General features: G+C 34.8%; 2 long non-coding RNA genes and 1 pseudogene across 2 annotated transcripts in view; 1 reads left to right on the top strand and 2 right to left on the bottom strand.

Moving 5' to 3' along the window:
- LOC147486401 (uncharacterized) overlaps positions 1 to 21837 on the top strand; it is a 30944-nt gene that overhangs the window by 2717 nt on the left and 6390 nt on the right. The window lies entirely within an intron of this gene.
- On the bottom strand, positions 3984 to 6742 carry LOC147486402 (uncharacterized). The gene is made up of 5 exons (XR_015201169.1): positions 6457 to 6742; positions 5975 to 6118; positions 5682 to 5736; positions 4749 to 4790; positions 3984 to 4009 (listed from the first exon to the last, which is right to left on the bottom strand). It is a non-coding gene; the product is annotated as an uncharacterized LOC147486402 (long non-coding RNA).
- On the bottom strand, positions 7673 to 11770 carry LOC147486403 (uncharacterized; annotated as a pseudogene).

Here is a 21837-nt window from a genome sequence, read left to right on the forward strand (position 1 = left end):
ATGAATAATGATTGTTCATACTATATACACCGGGTCGTTTCGGTTGGGTCGGGCTGTTTATTATTTCATACCATGGGTATACTTGACATTTCATTTACCCGAGCCGTTTTTAATTTCGCATCAAGAGTATACTTAATTTTTCTTCTACCCGGTCCTTGTGAGTGATTAAAAAAAAATGTGTCCTCTCAAGTTACTTTTTCCCCTGATTTGTCCTCTATAGTTACTCCCTGCGAGTAGGACTGTCAATGGGCCGGGTTAGGCCCGAAGCTCGATTGGATCCGAACCGATAATATAGGGACTTAGACTTAAAATTAGGCCCGATAGTCTTAATGGGCTAGTTCTGGACACAACTATGTCCGGTCCGTTAGTGGCCCGGCTCGATATTTTGATACTTGTAGTTGTATTTTTATTTGTTTTTAAGCTTTACGAGTATTAGTTTAGGTTAAACAAAATTAGAATAAATAGAATGTGTAGTCTGTTGGATAACTTTCTAGTTGCTAGGCATGATACTGAGGTTCGATTCCCATGACTAACAAAGAAATTTTTAGAAATCAATTAGTATATTTCGGACATGGGCTAGGCCCGATCAGTATTAGGTCCGAAAAGAATTAAACCGGGGCCGGGTTTGGACTTAACAAAACTGTAATCAGACCAGGCCTGGACATATCTAGATCCAGCTCGAATCCAGCCTGTTGACAGCCCTACCTGCGAGTACCAACTGACTAATCGAATTATTGTTCTATGTGTTGGTGTTGCCGTGTTGGTATATGTGAATCTGTTATGTTTTTTTGCTTTAGTTGGCGTGACAGTGATATTTCTTGGGGCACTGAATCTTAGTTTTATAGTACTCATTTTTTTGTTTGGCTCATGGGCTCAGATTGGTGGGTCCAAAAATTATTTAAAGGTTAATATATTTGCCATTATTTACTTATACTCTAGGGGAGTAGTAGAGTCACTCCCAAAACGTACAAAACCATATCTCATCTTACAAGTTAAATTAAGGGCTGATATTTTGTAGATATGATCTCCCCACCATGAATAACATGTCCACCAAAATTTGAATAATTTAAATATATCTAACCTAGTCAAATGTTATTATGAAACCGAATTTTTTTGAACCGTTAGATAAATGTTCAAAATTGAACACTAGTTTTCACAAGATTAGACATATCCAAATAGAATGAAATTTTGTGGACATGTTATCTATTGTGAGAATATCATATCCACAACAAAAGGGGTTTTAATTCAATTTGTAAGTCGATAGAGTGGCTCGGGAGTAACTCTATCTCTCCCCTTTATGTATCATTTCTTTATTCGAGGGTCTTTTGTTGATAATATTTTGAAAATCAAAAGACACGTCTCCATCAACTAATTGTCAGTTTTTATGTAGTCCTACGAAAATGTCACTACAACTTTAATTTCTAAAATGCCGCTAATTAAGTTGGTGGTCCCATACCATTATCTACAAGATCTAAATAACCATAATCTAATAAACACAATTTAACAAACAAAATTAACATGTGTTGTCATCTGTGCTATACAAATAAGATGAATCCAACGGTCTTTGTTCATCTTTTTCCATAATTAAAAAATCATTAGCACCACCACCCTAACCTTCGAGTTTTGAATTTAGATACTAAGTTACAAATTGGGATTCTAAGAGCATCATCAACACGTTGTTAAAAAAAATTGTGACACATCAGCTTTTTTCGTCGATCAAAATTGTTATTTTCGTGTCAAGTACCAACGCATTTTCGACTAATTTGGGGTTTCTATTTCGGACGGGAATAGTTGTCCCGCCAACATCTTGGGGCCAAAAAAATATAGCTCGTTTTAATTTGTTATTTTTAATTTTTTATTAAAAAAAATTGAAAAAGTTATGGATGGCAAAACTTGTCATGTCCAACATCTTGGGCCCCACATGCAAAATCGAAAAGTTTTAATTTTTTATTAAAAAAAATGGAAAAAATGTTGGACGGCAAAACCTGTCCTATCCCACTCTTGGACGGGACAACTTGTCTCATGTGAGTCATTTCTATATTCTTGACGAATTTGGTTTCAAATTTGACAATTGTTAAAATGAAAACGATGTTTTGACAACGCGTTGGTGACGAAAATTGCCAAATAAATTGTCAAATGTCACATTGAAAATGGATTATAACAATGCGTTGATGATGCTCTAATGATGGAGACTACTGCTATCAAAGCTAGATTTCATGAACATATGAAATCACGCTTGAAATCAACAACAATCATGGACATAAAATTAGCAAAACTCTTGCTCTTTTTTCTACCATTTACTAACCAATTCACACATCTGAAATTTAGGTGATTTTATGTCTCCATTTAATTTCAATGTATCTCTAAAGTTTTGGAATTTGATTAGTGGTTTTACATGGGTGCAAAAAATTTAGTATGTTGGTATTTGTGTGTCAGTATGTGGGGGTGTTGGCCAAATGAGATATTAACGAAGGTTAAGTAGAGTATAGGAGATTTAGTTACCTTATTCTTATAGTTTATAAAATGTTACTAAAAAAAAAGAAATTATAGTTAAACTAACTAATTTCGGTCATTGAATTTTTATAATACCTCCATTCGCCATCCCGGCCGTGCTTTTTGATATAAACTAAATCTTAAAAGACTACAAGTAATTTGAATTGCTTAAAATAAATTTAAACTCCAATCATGGTGATTTTATTTCAAGTAATTTCTACTTTTGTCAAGCAAATAAAGTTTAAAAATGACATGAATTTTAGTTATATGCATTTTTTAAGGGTGAAGATGAGATGATGGTATAGTTTGTTCATCACTACTCTTACAGTTAAATTGTGCAGTTACATTTTTATAATAAAATTTACCTTAAAAAATAATAGATATCACACTATCACACATAACAAAATTATGTTGTTTTATGTTTTTCCTTATTCTTTTTCTCAATATATATTTTTTCTCCATATTCCAAAACCCATTATGGATACTAGCAAAATGCACGTGCTATGCACACGATGTCAAACAAAACTTACCGAAGAGTGTAAAATTCCAATATTTTAAATAGATTTAAGAGACAACCTAAACCCTAATGTTTTATGTTATAGAATTCTCAAGGATTCAAAGTATGTTTGCTCCATGAATGAATGATTACTACCTACAAAACAATTTGGTGCAAAAAAATAGATGAGAAACAACTTTAAATTCAAGAAATATGCAATTATGCACTACACCACCATCTAATATGGCAGTGGAATAAATGTCTTCATTCTAGGAAGTTGCTTGGTTGAAATATTCTGAAAATGTGCATAACACATTCAGATTTTTAAGCTCCTAAATAGTATGCATGACTTTAAATGTTATATTGATACACACACAGACAAAATATACAGCTTGATTGAAGCAAATATCATATTATACTCACTCAATCGATTGTGCATCATCAGGTCATGTGCATAAAGTAAATGACTAAATTTATGGGATATCTCCATAGCTTCGACCAAAGTATGTAAGGCTTCATTATCGGTTCCCAAGGAAAGATGAGCTGTAAGTCGGGTTGATGATAGCGGAATTGGCCATGTTATTATGTACTATGTGACTATTTAACCAAAGCATGAATCATCCTAATAAACAAAAAAAATGTCAAACTCCGACAACATTAACATTAAGTGCAAATTATTAATATTCCATTGCAATTTTTTGGGTGCGCCCATTGAATTGATATACCCAATTGTCATATTCCAGCACCAATGCAAATGGCCAACAGACCAAGTACTCAATTACTATGGAACTTAAGGTTCTCTCAATGGGCTTCCCACATTATTCTCGCCAACTCGCCACGGATTGATTAGCATGATTTAAAGTTGTGAAGTAACAGTGAGACACTAAACCATTGTACTAAGCATTCAATTAAGCCCAAAAAATAAATAAATAAAGCTTACTCTCTGATAAATGAATCGCTATTCTCGCACAAATCCACTCGCTCCAGGTTTGCATTATGATATAACCAACTGCAACGCTTCTGCAAATATCAAAAACCCATCTCAATAAAACCATATATCCAATATATTAATAAATACGGGGTTGGTGAAAGTAAATCAGTAATGGTAACTACATGCCTTCAAGTGTTATATTGCTACTTGCGTGTCATTTTTTTCATGATCGAGAGGAGTACTATTGTCAGACCAACTTATGCAACGCCATAGCATAAGCCCTTATAGAGTTATAGGTATTTCATGGCTAGTGACACTATCCTTTCCCCCTAGCCCATTCTTGTAAAATGCATAGTATGAATGTGTCAGTGCAACAGATGCAACAACTATTCTTTTGTTCTATATATTCACCATTAACAACCTATGGTAATTCAATTGAGTCCCTCGTGTCACCGTAGATCTAGGGGCTGCTGGAACTCTGCGTACTGGAGATTCAAGAGGGGTTCATGGAGTAGAATCTATCAATTCACATGGTTATGAAATGCTCAATGCTCCATAACCTATTTAGACTCCCATTAAGAAATAGAGGTCAAGTTTTATAGTCTAACCTATGTAGATATCAAACCTATTTAGACTCCCATTTAGATTTTACGCAAGAGCAAGTATAAGATATTAAATGTATTTCAAAAATAGGTTGTAAAGGTTCTTATGAAAGTAGTTTCCATTACAAATAGCAATCATAGATCAATATGGGATAGGATGCTATAAAGTTGAATGTTGTATATAAAAAAAAAAGAAAATAATAGTGAAGCGTAGAAAAAAAAGTACCTATAATAGCACAAAATTTGTTGCCCCCAAATGGAAGGAAACCTACAAGGCCGCAATCAAAAGTACATTAAATCAAGTAAAGAATCAACATGATCACCACCAAAAGGGTATTGTTTATTGCAAGCTCAAAAGAGAACTCTGTGAAATTTGAAGAAAAAATGAATGAAACGTTCCAACCATATTCCAACAATATTAGAAACTTAATAACATTTGCTGGTGAGTAAATATTGATTTTTTTAGTTACTGGTTTACAACACAAACAACAACAATCATATTCCATGGCCAAGAAAAATAATTCATAATCAAGAAATGAGAAACGAACGGCCATATCAGATAGAAAACATGAAAAAATATTTCATAATAAACCCAATTTCAAAAACTACATGTTGTAAGCAATACCCAAAACTCAATTTTAGAAACTAAATGTATAAAGCAAATCCCAATTTCAAAAAGGATCTCATCAAATCCCTAAATCGACTTCTTTAAAAAGGATACCAACACTAAGTTAACTGAAACATCTAAAATTCAAGTCAAAGGGATTACAATTACGCACTCTTACCTGATTCTTAAGTTGGTGGATTACCTGATTACAATCTACAACCAACCCTGTTTCATATTTCAAATAACTTTTGAGCAGTGAATTAATCCAAGCAAAGATGAATTCATTTTTTTTTTTATCAATTCATCAAATAATTAGTACTCAAATGGAACAATCAACCAATCAAGATCTCAAATAAATAAAAATGTGAAGAATTGATGAATAAAAGGGAATTCACATGATTTAGAGAATTGAAAGTAACAATCAAACCTGATTTAGATAAATAGACTGATGGTTTTCTTATCTAGTTCTTTTAATTTTTTTAATTATGAGAGAGAGAGAGAGAGAGAGAGGATCGATGTAAACTTAAAAGAGAGATCAAAATAGGCTCATACCCATAGAACATGTCTGCAATTCTCCGTCAATTGTTTTGCACTTACATCTGTTATCCTATACAAATTCTAAATGATTTATTTTAAGTTCAGAATTTAAAAACATCAAATCAAGTGGGTGAAAGTGATAACAACTTGGAATATATAGCATAATGGTTACCCAAACACACAAAAATCACCCAATAGTCTGAAGATGTCTCTTGACTGTAACTGTTCTTCTCTACATAGAGTCTCATTAACAGTAGACTGAAGTTATAAGAAAAACATAAATTTGAAAAGTATTTCAAGAGACTTACCCCATTTGGCTTTAAGCAACCTGCACCAGCCACCAAATGACAGTTCCATAACCATGAGTCCATGACTCCCATCTTCGATGCACCTCCCACCTCAACTTCACGTTCAGGAGAACTTTCACTGTCTGCATAATCTACCATTTCATTCTATAGAACAACAAAAAATAATATAAAAGGATTGTTGTACAGAAAGACTTGGGCAATTGAATGTTATCACTGAGATTTAATATCTGAATGTTGGATATAAATAGGTGGTGACTCTATTCAATTGGATAATCATACCTTGAAGATAGATAAACTTTGAGGATTACACATTTACACCTCAATTACCTTTGACACTCTCCCTAAGCTCTAAGAGGCTTGGCGCCTCCGGGTTCTTAAGCGTAAATATATATATATACACACACACACACACACACACATTACTGTAGTAGTGGTATTGAGAAGTGTTGTAGTAATGATATATCGAGGAGGAGGATCGTAACCTTAATGATTTTAGTAGCTTGTCAAACACCAAGGGAGTAGTTAGAGGGGCTACAAAAAGCAACGCACAACAATCATCAAGCATTTCACCGAGACAAATCAGAAGAAATTGTGAGCATGGTAATAAATAGTACAAGGACTAACAACTCAAATTGACCACAACATAGAACTTTTCAGTTTTTCCATCTTTAATAGTGGCTGAAATCTAATGAGGTGGGTCAATCCATTGTATGATTCTAGATAACATTTGCAACAAATGTTCTTCTTGAATTTGCCCATCATCTACATTTATACATTTCAGTTAGAAACATTAAGGGCCTATTTGTTTTTTTGGTTTAAGTTATAAGAGGGTCTTATAAGACATGGTCTTATAAGAGGGTCTTATAAGTGGGTCTTATAAACTGGTTTGTTTTTTATTTTAAGTTCCTCTTATAAGCACTTGTAGAAAAAGAAAAAACAAACATACAACATCTTATAGATGGTTATTTGACAAATATAACCCTGCTTTACATACCATTACATAGCACCAATTCACGTCTAATTTCATAACCATTTCACATACAAGCAACATGTCAAAATAGAAATTCTTACATTACATTTAAATCCAAATACAACATAAAAATAATTTTGCTCAACACTCATGATGTTTCTAAACCCCAAACTCAATTCTAATGCTATGAAATGACAATGCATATAACAAAAACATTCCATCATAGTTAAACTCCCATGCTAACCAATCCTCGTGGAGAAAAATCTTCTTATCCTCCATATCCTCCAATTCAACTAAGGCTTTCCTAAACTCCTTATTTGCAGCAAGTTTCACCATTGCACCCATATACACATCCATAGTCATCTCAATTTTCATTTTCTTTTTAGATAATTGAGAATACCCATGCATATATAGACATAGAATAGGACTCCATGTTTTTCTTCACTTCAATCCTTTCAAGCTCTATATGTGTCACTAGATTCTTCACCACACCAATTAACTCTTGCACACCATCAGATTCCTCTTCATCAACTACCTTCTTCCTTCTTTTTTTTGAACCATCACTAGCAACACCGCTAGTTCCACCTTGTTCAAAGTGGGGGGTGCTAGGTTGTGCGCTAATAGGAGGAGTATTGATGTGTACATTATCCCAGTAGGAATCAGTTACCTCCACATCTGGGATTGGAATTGGAATGGTATCATCATTCACCATATTTGAATCATCGCCATCAATCAACTTGATCATCGGCAACCCAACCTCCCCAAAGAGCATAAAAGCAAAGATCCCTCGTCGCCAAAGTGCCCTCAAACAACTTGTACAACTCTTTCAGATTACTCAGAGGCTTCTTCTTATAGATTATTGCAGCCGGGTTCCTCTATATTAATTTGGACCAAACAAAATAATTCAATAACATAATTAACACAAAAATAAAAACATATTTGAATTACTACAAAACAAATTATGCAATATAATAGCACTTGCCTGAAGAACATCAGCCCAAACTTCTTCTGGCCAATTAATACTCCCAAGTGCAAAATTGATTCCTCCACCACTCTTTCCAACACAATTCCTCCAAGCTACATCAAGATCCCACCTATTTTTGAAAGCCTTTTGCTCAAGGTTTAACTTAAACTTATCATTCAAGGTATCCCTTACGCGTTTCCAGCTAATAGGTTTTAGGGATGAACCTTGGTAACCCTCTTTCGTAACTTCTTCCAAACACAAGTCTAGGAAAGCTTGAGCTAAAGGGACATTGGTAAATACATGGTGAACCTTGGCGGCGCTACCTCAATACTACCCCTCAATTTTCGCATTATTACATTATTAGCCATGATATATATGTTCTAACATAAACAAGCAAGTACCTTAAAAAAACAAAAAAGAAAAACAGTTCATTATAGATTATTTCAGTACTTTGAAAATCTAAATAACAATGCATATCGTTCATACTTCAAGGCAAAGTGAATTCAATCTCCAAAAGCTCTTTTGTAATTGGAATTTGGAAACTAAACAACGTGGGCTCACACTTAACTGTTACAGCCACTTATAATTTCTTAGCTATAGGAATATCTCCTTCCAAGTGATAATATGATTAACAAATAAATTTAACGAAGATAACAATAAAGTTATGATCTTTCACACTTGTACTAACAAACCACACCCTGCCCAAATGCATTTCAACCCACTTTAGCCTACTCCTAATCTTAATTTCCATTTTACGAGTATGCATAAGTCAACCATATATACTACTTTTTAAATACTTGAGTTATGAGTTCAGTTAAGATTAAAAAGACATTGAAAAACAAACAAGATAAAAGATGCCCATTGGTGAAAGAGAGTTACTTGGAAAGGGAAGAAAAGAGTGTTGGTCTCAGAGACGTTGTTATATAAGGAAGTGAAGATAGAGGAGAAAGGAATCTAGACAAGGAGAAATATGCTATGCTACTACAGGACACATTCAATGCAAGCCAATGTAAAGAAGACATTCAATACGGTGACATACAAGGACAATATTGAAGCTCCAAATAAGATGATGTAGAAAACCAAAATGAACCAAAACCCAATATCTTTGAGGAATATTCAACTCAATATCTAGAAATCATAAGAAGCAAATAGAAAACATGTATCATCATTCAACCACTCACATGCTATTTTACAAGTCACTACTCACAATTCCTCACTAAGATGAAAGAAAGAAAGGCAATAGCAGGATCGACATACCAAAGACAAAGAACGGTTGGATCGACAATGCCAGATAGCAAAGTAAAGTTCGCGAAAGTGGAGCAGCAGCAGTTGAAGAAAATGGAGGCAAAGAAGAAATGAGAAAGAGAAGGCAAAAGAGAGAACGAGGGTTTAGGGGTAGTGTGTTTGGGCGTTTATGTCTTTTTTCAGTTTACAAGACTTACAAAATTGTAGTAGATCCAATTTTGGTACTTATAGAAATCATGCCTCTTATAAGACATTTCTAGTAGAATGCCTCTTATAAGAGGCAAAAAACAAACCAAAAAAATGTCCAAAATCACTGGTCCACATCTTATAAGAGGTTATAAGACATCAATGTCTTATAAGAGGCAAAAACAAATGGCCCCTAAGAACAAATCATTCCCTGGAAGAACAGCTCGTAACTCGGCACCAATAAATAAAGAATTATAGCATAAGAATCTGTACAACTTAATAAGAAAACACTTTTATATATAAACACATGGAACCAACAAAATTGAACTTCTGGAAAAAACACACACACACACGCACACCCACAAATAAGATTTAGATTATGTACCTGCACTAGTTCATTACGATACCAGTATCAGATAAAAAGATGTGCATGGACTGGCAGCCAATAAGCATGTACTTGTAATCCACAGGGATTACCTTTCCTCATCCTTTTGTGGAGTCATTGCAGAAGAAGCAAGTCTTGTTGTTCGCTCTGCAGAGAGTTGTAAAAGGAACAACCTTTTATCACCCATTTTCTTATTACCATTGATAAATCTAGCAAATATACAACTACACAGGATCAATATTTAGATGAAAATTAAAATTTGATTAAGACAAACCTGCGGAGAAGCAGAGGACTTTTCTTCAATAGAAGGTTTAGATAAGCTGAAATTGTTCTCCCTGAAAGCTCGCTTTACAATATCCTTATCTCCCATTTTCTCCACAATAAAAGATCTTCTTGTTGAGGTAGGAAGAGCGAAATCAGATTTTGTGGGTTCCAAACAAAGCAACATATGCAGTGAGTTAGGTGAGGGTGTCTTCTTTTTAACAGCCGGCATAGTGTGCTTCTTTGTTACAAATGGACTAATTTCCTTCCTGGTTTAAAGCTTGGATGCTGATATACTGGGGGACGCTAGTGCAGGCTTTGATGCTCTTGGGAGAGAAGTATGTGTTATTTTCTTTGTAGGATTCGCGAGTTTCTTCTTTGTGTTTTCCGTACTCTTGTCCTTAGAACGTAGAATTTTCTGATAAGTTCATTTTCAAAGAAAATTTTAGTTAATTTCTCACTATGTATGTATTGTCTGATAAGCTGGAAAACATATTGTGAAGAAGAGTTTTGGCCTTTCACCTTTTGGGCTTCCCTCTGTGGATTCAATTTAGAATCCTCTGACTTATTCTCTTGGACATGGCATGTCTCATTATCCAGCTGGTGCAACTGTTGTAATGGATCTAGTGATCCAATCACATGCTTCGTGTTTCAAGATTGCTTGTCTCATTGTCTGAGATGTGGATGTTCTAATGAATGTTGTGATCCAATCACCGCTTCTTCTTGAGCATAGCTTGTCTCTATGTCCAACTGTTGGGATCGCTATAATAGATCTAGTGATCCAATAACATGCTTCTATTCAGTGTGGCTTGTCTCATTGCGACACCTGTGAATGTTCTAATGGATCTTCAGGCTCGATCAGTGCTTTTCTTCTTGAGCACAGCTTGTCGATCTCTATGTCTAGCTATTGTGGCTGTTGTAATGGATCTAAAGATCTAATTAGATGGTTCTCTTGTACTAAAACATCCATATGTTCTAATTGTACTGGAAAACCTACATAACTGTAGTCTTCATTTGTTGAATTGAACTCTACTTCCAATTGAGCCTGTGGTTCAACATACTGATTTTCATCTGAAACCAAGACTGCTCCTTCAAATTCACCTTGACGATTGACACCGCTCCTATCCTGGTTTGGCTCCTCAGTTAAAGTGCAATAGGTCATTGCCAACGAGTTTTTATCTGGCTCCATTGAGCAAGTAATTCCATTGACGCCCAATGTACCGAATTCAACTTTCGTGCCATAATCATTGTTAATGGAATTTTCCTTACATGGAGTATCCGATCTGAATAAATCTTCTCCCATTCTCTACTCTTCTTCCATGATCTCCACCTTTCGAGCATCAATGTTCTTGTAATGGGCTTCAAAGTAAGCTTTTTTCATAGCTACTGATCCAGGGGTTGAGCACTTCTCAACTTCTTCCAAGTACTTGTTCTGCGAAAACAACGACCATCTTTCCCAAGATAATAAATCGTTCTCAAATCTTCCAAATGAAACTGATTACTTGAATCTAGGATCAGAGGCAATTGGTTTTTCTATCTGTTTATATCATTTTCAGTGCAAAACCCATCAACAATTTTCAAAAACAATGAACATCATCTAAAAATTCAATTGAGAATCACAATATAAGAATTCAACAATCATGAATCAAAACTCATGCAGGTAGTATGAAAAATGAAGAAAGTTCATAAAATAATACTGAGATCAAATTAAACAAAGGGTATTGTAGATATCATACAAAGGAGATATGGGTTTACCTCAAATTCATTTCTGAGAGTCTCTGCCATCATTTCACCCATAACTCTTCTAGATCAAGTTTCAAGAGCTATTACTCTGATGCAGAAAAGAGAGTGAAGACTTTGTGCTCAACATGGGCTACCAGTCCACTTGCTAGTCCAAGTGGAGAAGATTAGAATGCAGACAAAACAAAGAGATATAACCAATTAAGAAGCAGATGGATAAGGAAGGAGAGCATGTGCTTTGGTCTGAATTAATATAAATTCCATAAAACAGCAGAACTTTTTATAAAACAAAAAAATAGACAAAGTTTGTCACACCCCGAATTTCGACAGAATTCGGAAAAACATTATTTGTCCCCGACTCTTCGATCTCCGAGGTGTGACGCACTCTCCACTCCCAAAAACCCATAAACAGTTTAAATATGCGGATAATTAAAAACCAATAAAAATTTCAATTAAACAAATGTCCTCTTCATTACAAAACTTCACAAATAAGATTAAGTTACAAATCTCTTTCCAATAACTCTTTATTTAAAATTACAAATGAAAATACAAATAACTTTGTCTCAACTAAAAATCTATATCACCTCAAGGGAAAACAAAACAAATCCCGAGATGCAACGCTTAACGCAAAACCACAAGCAAAGAACCACTCTTCTTCAACACTAAACCTGTCAAAACTTATCAACTATGTTCATTGAATGAACACACCCGATAAGCAAACATGCAAATCGGGTCAAGATTATAAAATGCTTGGTGTGAGTAGCTCTAAAAACAACATATACTTATACAAATATATACATAATCCATATGGCGTTAGTTCCTCCTCCACCGAAGCCTTTAACTTTCAACGACTAATATGACATACTCAAGTACAATAATTAAGGGGGGTAGTTCCTCCAATCGAGGTTTTAACTTCCCACTAACCACACAACAAACTATCGCGATCATAAATAAGGCATATAGTTCCTCCATCGAGGCTTTTAGGTTCTATCTAAACAAATAACCAACCAAGCATATTACCATAATTAGATTATTTCGGGCTTTCTTTGCGTGTCCCTAAAATTCACATCGTATCTATGTCTTACCTAGTTTCCCGGCTACCACAATCGCTATCCAACGAAGAACATGTACATCCACATGCCTCCCCTTACATAATGAACCACTCCGCGTAACCATCCCGAAGCGGGATGCGCGACACCGTAAATCCTCACATGGAAGCAATTATGTAAGTAATGTCACTATTCGCATAAAATATCGTGGCCATCGTTCTATTTTTGCGAACGGAATAATCAAGCCACTATTCGGCTCGCCCGGGGAGGGCCATTCAGCTTTCTTCAAACGCCAGGAGGGCTAATCACATTACTTACGCCCAAGGCCATTCGGATTAAGCAAAACGCCGGAAGGGCCAATCACATTACTTACCAAGGCCATTCAGATTAACTGAAACGCCAGAAGGGCCAATCACATGAGTTGTGGTAGCTAGGTTCTAGGATTTTCGTTACGTAATTTATTCAGGTGTCATACATTAATGACTCATAATAAAATTCCACTATATCACGTGCAGGTCAATTACCTTATTGCACTAAGCCACCATATTTAGACATATCTCAATTATTTCACATAACCACTTTCATTATTTCACGTACAATATATTATCAGACTTCACCATACTCGTGGGCAAATATTCATCAATACTATACTACCTCATAGTAGCATCTCACATATATAATAATGGAGCGTTTATATACATTTCTCAAAGATATTGCATTAATATATATACTCCAACATATTATATCATGTCACACTTACTTCAATGTATTGCATACATTTTTAGTATAGCGTATTAGGAATATAACGTCTCCTAACATCTCAATATCGCCACGTGTAAAAATATACAACATCAATGTCCAAACTTTCTTAGATAATCGACAACTAAATTTATACAAGCTTCCACAAAGATTTTATTACTACATGTGTCCATATAATATACAACATAAAAACGAAGACAATTGGATTAGGATCCACGACCCACAATCAAAGCCCAATATATATGTGCTTTACACACTACTCACGTCAAATCTAAATTAGATAATGACCAACCAAGTTATACAATATCCGACAACGTTTTATTATTACATTTATCCATAAAAACAAATATGTGAAAAACTGGAAAAGTCAACATTCCACAGTCAACGGTCAACGGTCAAAGTCAAACTCGACACGTCATGGTCAACGTCAAAGTCAAAGGTCAAAGTCAAAATCAACATGCCATTGTCAAAGTCAACATGTCATGGTCAAAGTCAACACCTCATGGTCAAAGTCAAAGTCAACCCATCATGGTCAAGGTCAACACATCATGGTCAAAGTCAAAATCAACACATCATGGTCGAAGTCAACCCATCATGGTCAAAGTCAACACATCATGGTCAAAGTCAAAGTCAACCCATCATGGTCAAGGTCAACACATCATGGTCAAAGTCAAAATCATCACGTCATAGTCGAAGTCAACACATCATGGTCAAAGTCAACCCATCATGGTCAACGTCAACATATCATGGTCAAAGTCAAAGTCAACCCATCATGGTCAAGGTCAACACATCATGGTCAAAGTCAAAATCAACACGTCATGGTCGAAGTCAAACTGTCATTGTCAAAATCAAACTATCGTTTCCATGTTCGACAAGTTCAGGGTCATAGCCATGGTTCATAAAATTTAAAGGTCAAAGTCGCATGGCTCGTGGGCTCATGACCAAGGTAATGGTTCGGACCTAACCGCCAAGCCCAAACCTTAAAACCCGAAAGTCAAAAAGTTGAAAAACCCAAATAGAACTATTTTTCGCCCCTATGGACCGCCCCAAGAAATATTAGAAACGGCCCAAAAACTAATCCAAATTGGTCCAAAACTTAGTTGAACCGGTCCGCCCAACAACTTAAAACAAATCGGGCCCAACCAAAACAAAACATTTTCGCCCAAAGTAACCAACCAAACAAGCCGGGAGAAACCGACCAGCCCAAGCCCACCGGTCGGGTCATCTCCTTCCTCCAAAGAAATTCCACTGTGCACCAAAAATCCGCCACCACCAAGTACTAATCGACCACCCCTTTTGATCAGCGGTTTTAATCCCCATAACAAACCCAACAACATTAATGAAAGCGAAAACCCCAACTCATACAATCCAAACCTCACCAAACTAGATATTAAATTTCTTGTCGCCATTAATGGTCGGGCCTTAAGCTTCCAATGACCCACCCAACAAAGCCTCACACAAACCTCAAACACACCCCTCACAACCAAACATCAACCCATTCATCCACTAAAAAACACAAAACCAACCATAACGATTCTTGGCGATTTTTGGTCGCCATTAATAGCCGTTCAAGCTTTTACCAAGCTTCAACAGCCCACCCAACTCTCCAATACACCAACGCCCACCAAAACAAACGTCCTAATATGAGGCAGTACGACCTATGGGGCACGCACTCGCGCCTCCATTACCAAAGCTCCAGAGTTTTGAACCGTTCAACAGTTCAATACAATACAACAGAGAAACAAAGAAAAACAAATGACGATTTCTATAGATTATAGATTGGGCTTTAGCTGCCCTTAACCGGCCATAAAGTTCGACAGTAAATATCGGCGATTACCATTTGTTGGACTCGTGACGCCGCCATTGACGACTTCCGAGTTCCAACAGTTTCGACAGTTAAATTCAAATCCGAAATGTAACAAAGTTTAATAAAACAAAAGGCACGAAGTCCAATACAACAGGATAATGAGCAATATAAAAAAAGTAAAACGATGGGCCGTGATACACCGACATACAAAAAACTACAAATCCGGTGAAATAGCAAAATAGCTACTCACATTTATCCCAAGCTCCACGAATCCCTCGTAGTCCGAGTCGTCGCGTTCCAACGCTCTAGCCAACGCGTTTCTAGCTCTGCCTCCATTTTCATTATTTTTATTATTTTTAAAACCTCTATTCTCTAGAACAATGTGTTTATATACTTGGATCCGAAACCCAAGCCCAACACAGACTCGGGCCCAAAACCAGGCCCACGTATCCCGAATCTAATCCGACAAATTTTGAAAATAAATAATTAAATTAATTAATAAATAAATAGAAAAATAAGTATTTAAAAATACGGGCGTTACAAAGTTGGCAGTAAATGTCACCTAAATCTGCATTTATGTCTCTAGCAATTCGCAATGAGGATGTTAGTAATTGGCACTAAAGAAATGTAAAGAAAATGCATAAAAAGTATTTTTAACTGAAAGGAAAAATCTATATATTTATTAAAATGTTCGAATTTAGCAGTTTTAGCAAACGACGTAGAAGAACTAAAAACATCAATCTTAATGTGTCAAAACATAAACAACAAAACCAAAAAATAGACGAAGAGTGTAGTAAATGTCACCTAAATATGTGATTATGTCTCTAGCAATTCGCAATGAGGATGCTAGTCGTTGGCGTTAAAGAAAATGCATAAATAGATATCTGGAGGCTTGTTCATATCTAGCCAATCACTTATATCCAGGTCATCTACTGGTAATTTTCCTCCAACATTCCATGTCCCTACACAAATTCTTGAATAAAAAATACACCGACAATCAGAAAAATATGACCACCCCAGGTCCTAACTCCATGATCTTCTTATATAATTTCGATAATGTTGATTCAGGGGAAAACACATTAACAGCAAATATTCCAATATAGTGTAAAAAGGCACAGTTTTACAACAGAGGATGAAGAAGCCTGCCTGAGTTCTTTGCTATTGATATATTGAGCTTGAAGGGTCTCTGAATTTCGCCGTCTTAACTTGGGAATAGTCTCAGAGAATATCCCTGCAGAGTAATGCCCGGAAGTTAATCAATAGAATAACACGTCTAACTGGAACTTTTAGTAGCAACAATAAATAATATGAAAGTTGGAAAAAAAAAAAAAAGGATATTGATCACTTCAAACTACACAACTAAATTGGTGTTTTCAATTAAAAACTACCAAATGAAGCAAAAAAGAAACATAATAAAGGAGCAACACCAAGATAGCTGCTCAAACTGGTAATAGTTAACAAAGGTGAAATAATGATAACTAATCATTTTACGTAAGCCATATGTGACTAACTGAATATTTCAAAATTCTCCATATAAGGCTTTGATAACTTCATCATTCATAACTCATAAGTAGTTCCATTTTACTAAAACTATACCACAAGACTCTTGAATATAATAACTTCTTCAATAAAAAACTACAAGGAATAAAAAATGTGTCCTTGCACATATACAATGACACTTCAAAAGGAAAATTAAAGAAGAAAGAAAATAAATTCCCATGAGACATATAATGGAAAAGGTGAAAAATCCATGTGACTTCCAAAGCTGATATTCTTTTATCATTCTCAAATATCAATCACTTTAATGAGGTGGAAGCTTTAATGGAAAATGGAATCCATCAAAGTGTCAACACTTTTTAAGAGTATAGCTGTAAAGGTGAACCTCCAGGAACATAAGGCCTCGTTTTTTTTTTTATGAATAAGTTTATTTTTCAAGATAGAATAACACTTCCAATAAATGAGATTAAAAATGAATCAACTTTGAGTTATACCATTAGATTCAAAGCCAACTTCACCTTCCTTGTTGTAATTCAAGCCTGAATTCCCAGTAATGAACTTCTCACTACACCCACCAATTTTTGCCAAAAGAAAAACACATAACTAGGACTGAAATTTCAACTAAAGTTAAGAAACTGTTACTAATAACACTATGGGTATTGTTGAATGAGTTAAAGTAGTCCATTCTCGCATTCATCATCAGAATTGGAGTCACTTTAACCTTCATCTGAGTCAGCCAAGAAATCAGAATCCTTAGTGCCAATATTAAGCAACTTCTTCAGAACAATTTTTGGCCAGAGGATCTGATAGTTAAAAAACAGAACACATCAACCAAGTGAGAATACCCATTAACACAGTAAACAGAGTACACCAAGTACATACCTCAGCTTGTTTCATTGAGTTTGACTTCATTGATGGAAAAAGTACACTCAAGTAGAACACAACTTATTACTACTATTGGCTCTATTTTTTCTTACTATTGAGTAGACGATCTATAGCCCAGAGAAGAAAACTGTAGTTCAAATTTGAGAGCATGTGATTGGCGTGTCACTAACCTTCATACTGTATAGTGTATATGATGCATGAGCAGGAGAAATCATCGGGTTATCTTTTACTGTTGGCAAAAGAAAGTGGGAGAGACGTAGAGTGGAGATTGAGAGGGAGACGGAAAATGAAAGGGCTCTGTATATTTATGGTAATTAATGACACCGTAATTAATATTAAGTGGATATTTATTGTGTGCGTACAATTCAAAATGGCGTGGATTTGGTTTTTTAATTAACCACCTCATGAAATGGCCAATTACCCTTATTAAACAATGTTAAACAACACTTAATTGAAGGCCAATATCGGTACTAAGAATTTATGCATGGTGTAAAAAGACCAAATAGTCATTCTTAATAGTATTTAGGTGTTTGATTTAATTATTCATTTGGGGGTTTTATGTGTAAGAAAAATACCCGGATGAATTTAAGAGGCCAGGATCATTATAAGATATGTTACTAGTAGAGATATTTAGTTTTCTATTAAAGTTAAAATATTAGTTTAGTTATGGTTGAGTTAAGTGGACATGTGGCAGATTCTTATTGGACCTATATGACCACATACATAAATAGATACAACTGGGTTTCGGGGGAAAATAAAATAATAGGAAATTAAAAACAAAAAACAAAAAACAAATGAACTTAGTAATACATAGGGGATCAAAACCATCTAGTGTTTAAGGTTTATCCTACAAATGCATGCATCGACCAAATTTCCATCGTCTGGCATAATCTAGTATTGCTTTTCATGTGAGATGTTGGCAAATAGCCAAACTTTGTTAAAGACGACTCGAGAATATATATAGTTTTCACTCTCGCTCGTTTCATGACTCACCTTGAATATTTCATATATCTTATTAACATATGATTTTTATTTTATTTTTTGTTTATTTTATTATTTTTTCTTATTTTCAAATTAATTTGGTAATTTGTCATACTTGTAACGGTTCAGTAAAAAATGTCGTACACTTTAGGGATATTTAAGCATGGACTAAGTGGAGGCAATTAGGTCTACTCAAAATGGCGCATTAGCGAAAGCCTTCAGATTAGGAGTCCTTCAATGTAATCGGTGTGAGGTATGCCTTAACCCTCTAAATATTTCAATAGTAATTCATGCACAAAATCACCAACGCATGAATTATCATTAGTTCATTCGGACAAGCGAGACATGTAACTCTTCTATTCATAAATTCATATTGGATAGACAAATATAACTAGAAGGAATTTAGTATAATCCATATTTGTGGGGCCAAATTATTGTTCTATAGCCATTATATCTCGCAGGTAATAGTAGTATATGATAAAAACACTCATCCATCTAAGTTGAGCACACCGTAATCTGAACCTGCAATTTATGGTATTTTGGATTACCAAGTAGCACGTGGTCATAAGTGAAATAAATGTGGTTCCCTTTCCATAGACCTGGCAGCTCATGAGACGAAAAAGAGAAAGATTTGCCTTGACCAAGAAACAACATACGCCTAGACTCATCACTTTAAACCATGTTGGGAAGGAATTCATAATTTGAATGGTAGTGTCTTAAAGCACCCATCATCTTATAGTAGAGTATATGAGATTCAGTTATATGATTCTTATAGTTTAGGATATGTTACTAAAAAATGGAAATTATAATTAAACTTACTAATTTAGGTCATTGAATTTTTGTAACAACTCCATTCGCCATCCCAGCCCGTGCTTTTTGATATAAACTAAATTTTAAAAGACCACGAGTAATTTGAATGGTTTAAAATAAATTTAAAACTCCAATCAACAATTTGGTGATTTTATTTCAAGTAATCTCGACTTTTGTCAAGCTAATAAAGTTTAAAAATGACATGAATTTTAGTTATATGCATTTTTTAAGGGTGAAAATGATATGATGTTATAGTTTGTTCATCAACACTCTTACAATTAAATTATGGATGCTACATTTTCCTAAGGATTTTTACCTTTAAGAATAATAGAGATCACAATATCACACATAACAAAATTATGTTGTTTTGTTTTTTCCTAATTCTTTTTCTTCATTTTTTTTTTTTTTTTTTTTTGTTTTTTTTTTTTTTTTTTTTTTTTTTTTTGTTTTTTTTTTTTGTTTGTTTGTTTGTTTTTTCTATATTCCAAAACGCATCAAGGATATATTTAGTTTTCTATTAACGGTCAGGCTATGTTGGCACCCTAAATGACACCTTGAAGTGACACCCCTACCAAAAAGTGCACTTCTACAATGAATTAATAGCTGATTTTTGGTGAAGATGACCCTCTTACCATGTTGATCATGTCTGCAAATTTCAAGCCATTTTGACATCTCTAGCATTGTCAAATTTATTTACAAAACTGAAAAAAAATATAGACTGTTAAAAAAATTGCAAACTTCAACATAACTTTTGACAAAGTTACACATATTGAAACGAGCTTATTTTTTTTGGAGATCATATCCATAGTGGGGAGATCATATCTACCAAAAATCAGCTATTAAATCATTGTGTTTAGTAAGGGTTGATATTAGCTTTTTTTACTACATTAGAGATTTGACTCTCTAATTTGATGCGAAAGCGAACTCAAAGTTCCTTATTCACGATCTTCGTTTCGTAAAGTTGGAATAAAGATTCGAACCAACCTAAAGTCTAGGACAACTACAAATTGGTTGTTACTCTTAGGGAACTAGTGAGTAAGTTTACTACTAATGCTGGGTTTCTTTCCTATACAAACATTAAAGAAAAAAAACATTAAGATTTGAAATCATGCAATTAATACAAAATACAATTTACTAAAGAAAAGGTGGAGAGCTAATCCTCCTCATGTGAAAATAACATTTAGTTGTTGATTTGAAAAGGTTCATTTGATTCTTCCTAGACTCATAGACAAGCCCTAATGGAAGAAAACTTGATCCCCTAGCATGTATGGCTCATTAAAGAGTTCATACATGCTAGCAAGTGGAACCAAGCAATGACTTATCTCTAAGCTCATTACTTTGATTCCTAACTAGACACTACACCAACTATCATTTTGGGGAGGATAGGATGCAGGTCTAGTTGTTCTTCCTAACAACCTGCCAAGCCAACCACAAATATTCTCCCTCACATGAGATGGATTAACTCCCCAAAAGAGAAGTTAGCTCATGATCCTTGGGATGATGAATTACAAGCTAGAAGAACAAAAAGAGAGAAAGAAGAAGAAAAAACCAATTAAACTCACTTGCTTTTTATTTTCTAGAAGAAAACTAAGGTTTCCTCCATTAAAACTATTACAAGCTTTATTCTTAAAAACTAAAACTAAAAACTAAAAAATAGCTAAGGAACTAAAATAATACAAGGTAAGGAAAATAAGTCAAGGGAGTAAATGGAGTGTCCCCTTGTTTGTTTTTTCTTCTCCATTTCGAGAGACATCTCATTTCCTCCCATGTGAAACATCAAACCACATTTACTTCATTTTTATTCACCACATTAAAACAAAGTGACACCTTGCTTTTTTTTCACTATTAACACCTAATCTAATTAATTATATGCAAGGTGTCAACTTTGCACCAATAATTTGTCATTTTTGTCTTGACATGCTCCATGATTGATGACTCATCCAATCTTGTGGGCCAAGATAGTGGGTCCTATGTGTAGTCCATTGGCGGTCCGGTCTTTGGGCAATTTTACAACTTCCGCCTATCGTAGAGTTCATCATACGATTATCCGAAAGACTCACTTGTCGTGATTCGAGTCCCGGTTCAAGAGGTAGGAGTTTAGGAAGTTTGATGCTTAAATGCGGATTTGGAAGAATTCATATATATGTCGTTCCTCGTGCTTTATTGCAGGTTTAAACCATATTTTCATGTTTACTGCGAATACCTGCAAAAATATGAAAACATATTTATTTCATGATTATTAAACACATAGTTAACCAAATTTATATGTTTCAACGGGGTTTCATAATACACTTTTGGGTGCTTATCAGGGGTGTCAACGTAGC

This window comes from Coptis chinensis, chromosome 7, assembly GCF_015680905.1.
Source record: "Coptis chinensis isolate HL-2020 chromosome 7, ASM1568090v1, whole genome shotgun sequence".
Classification (NCBI taxonomy): Eukaryota; Viridiplantae; Streptophyta; class Magnoliopsida; order Ranunculales; family Ranunculaceae; genus Coptis; species Coptis chinensis.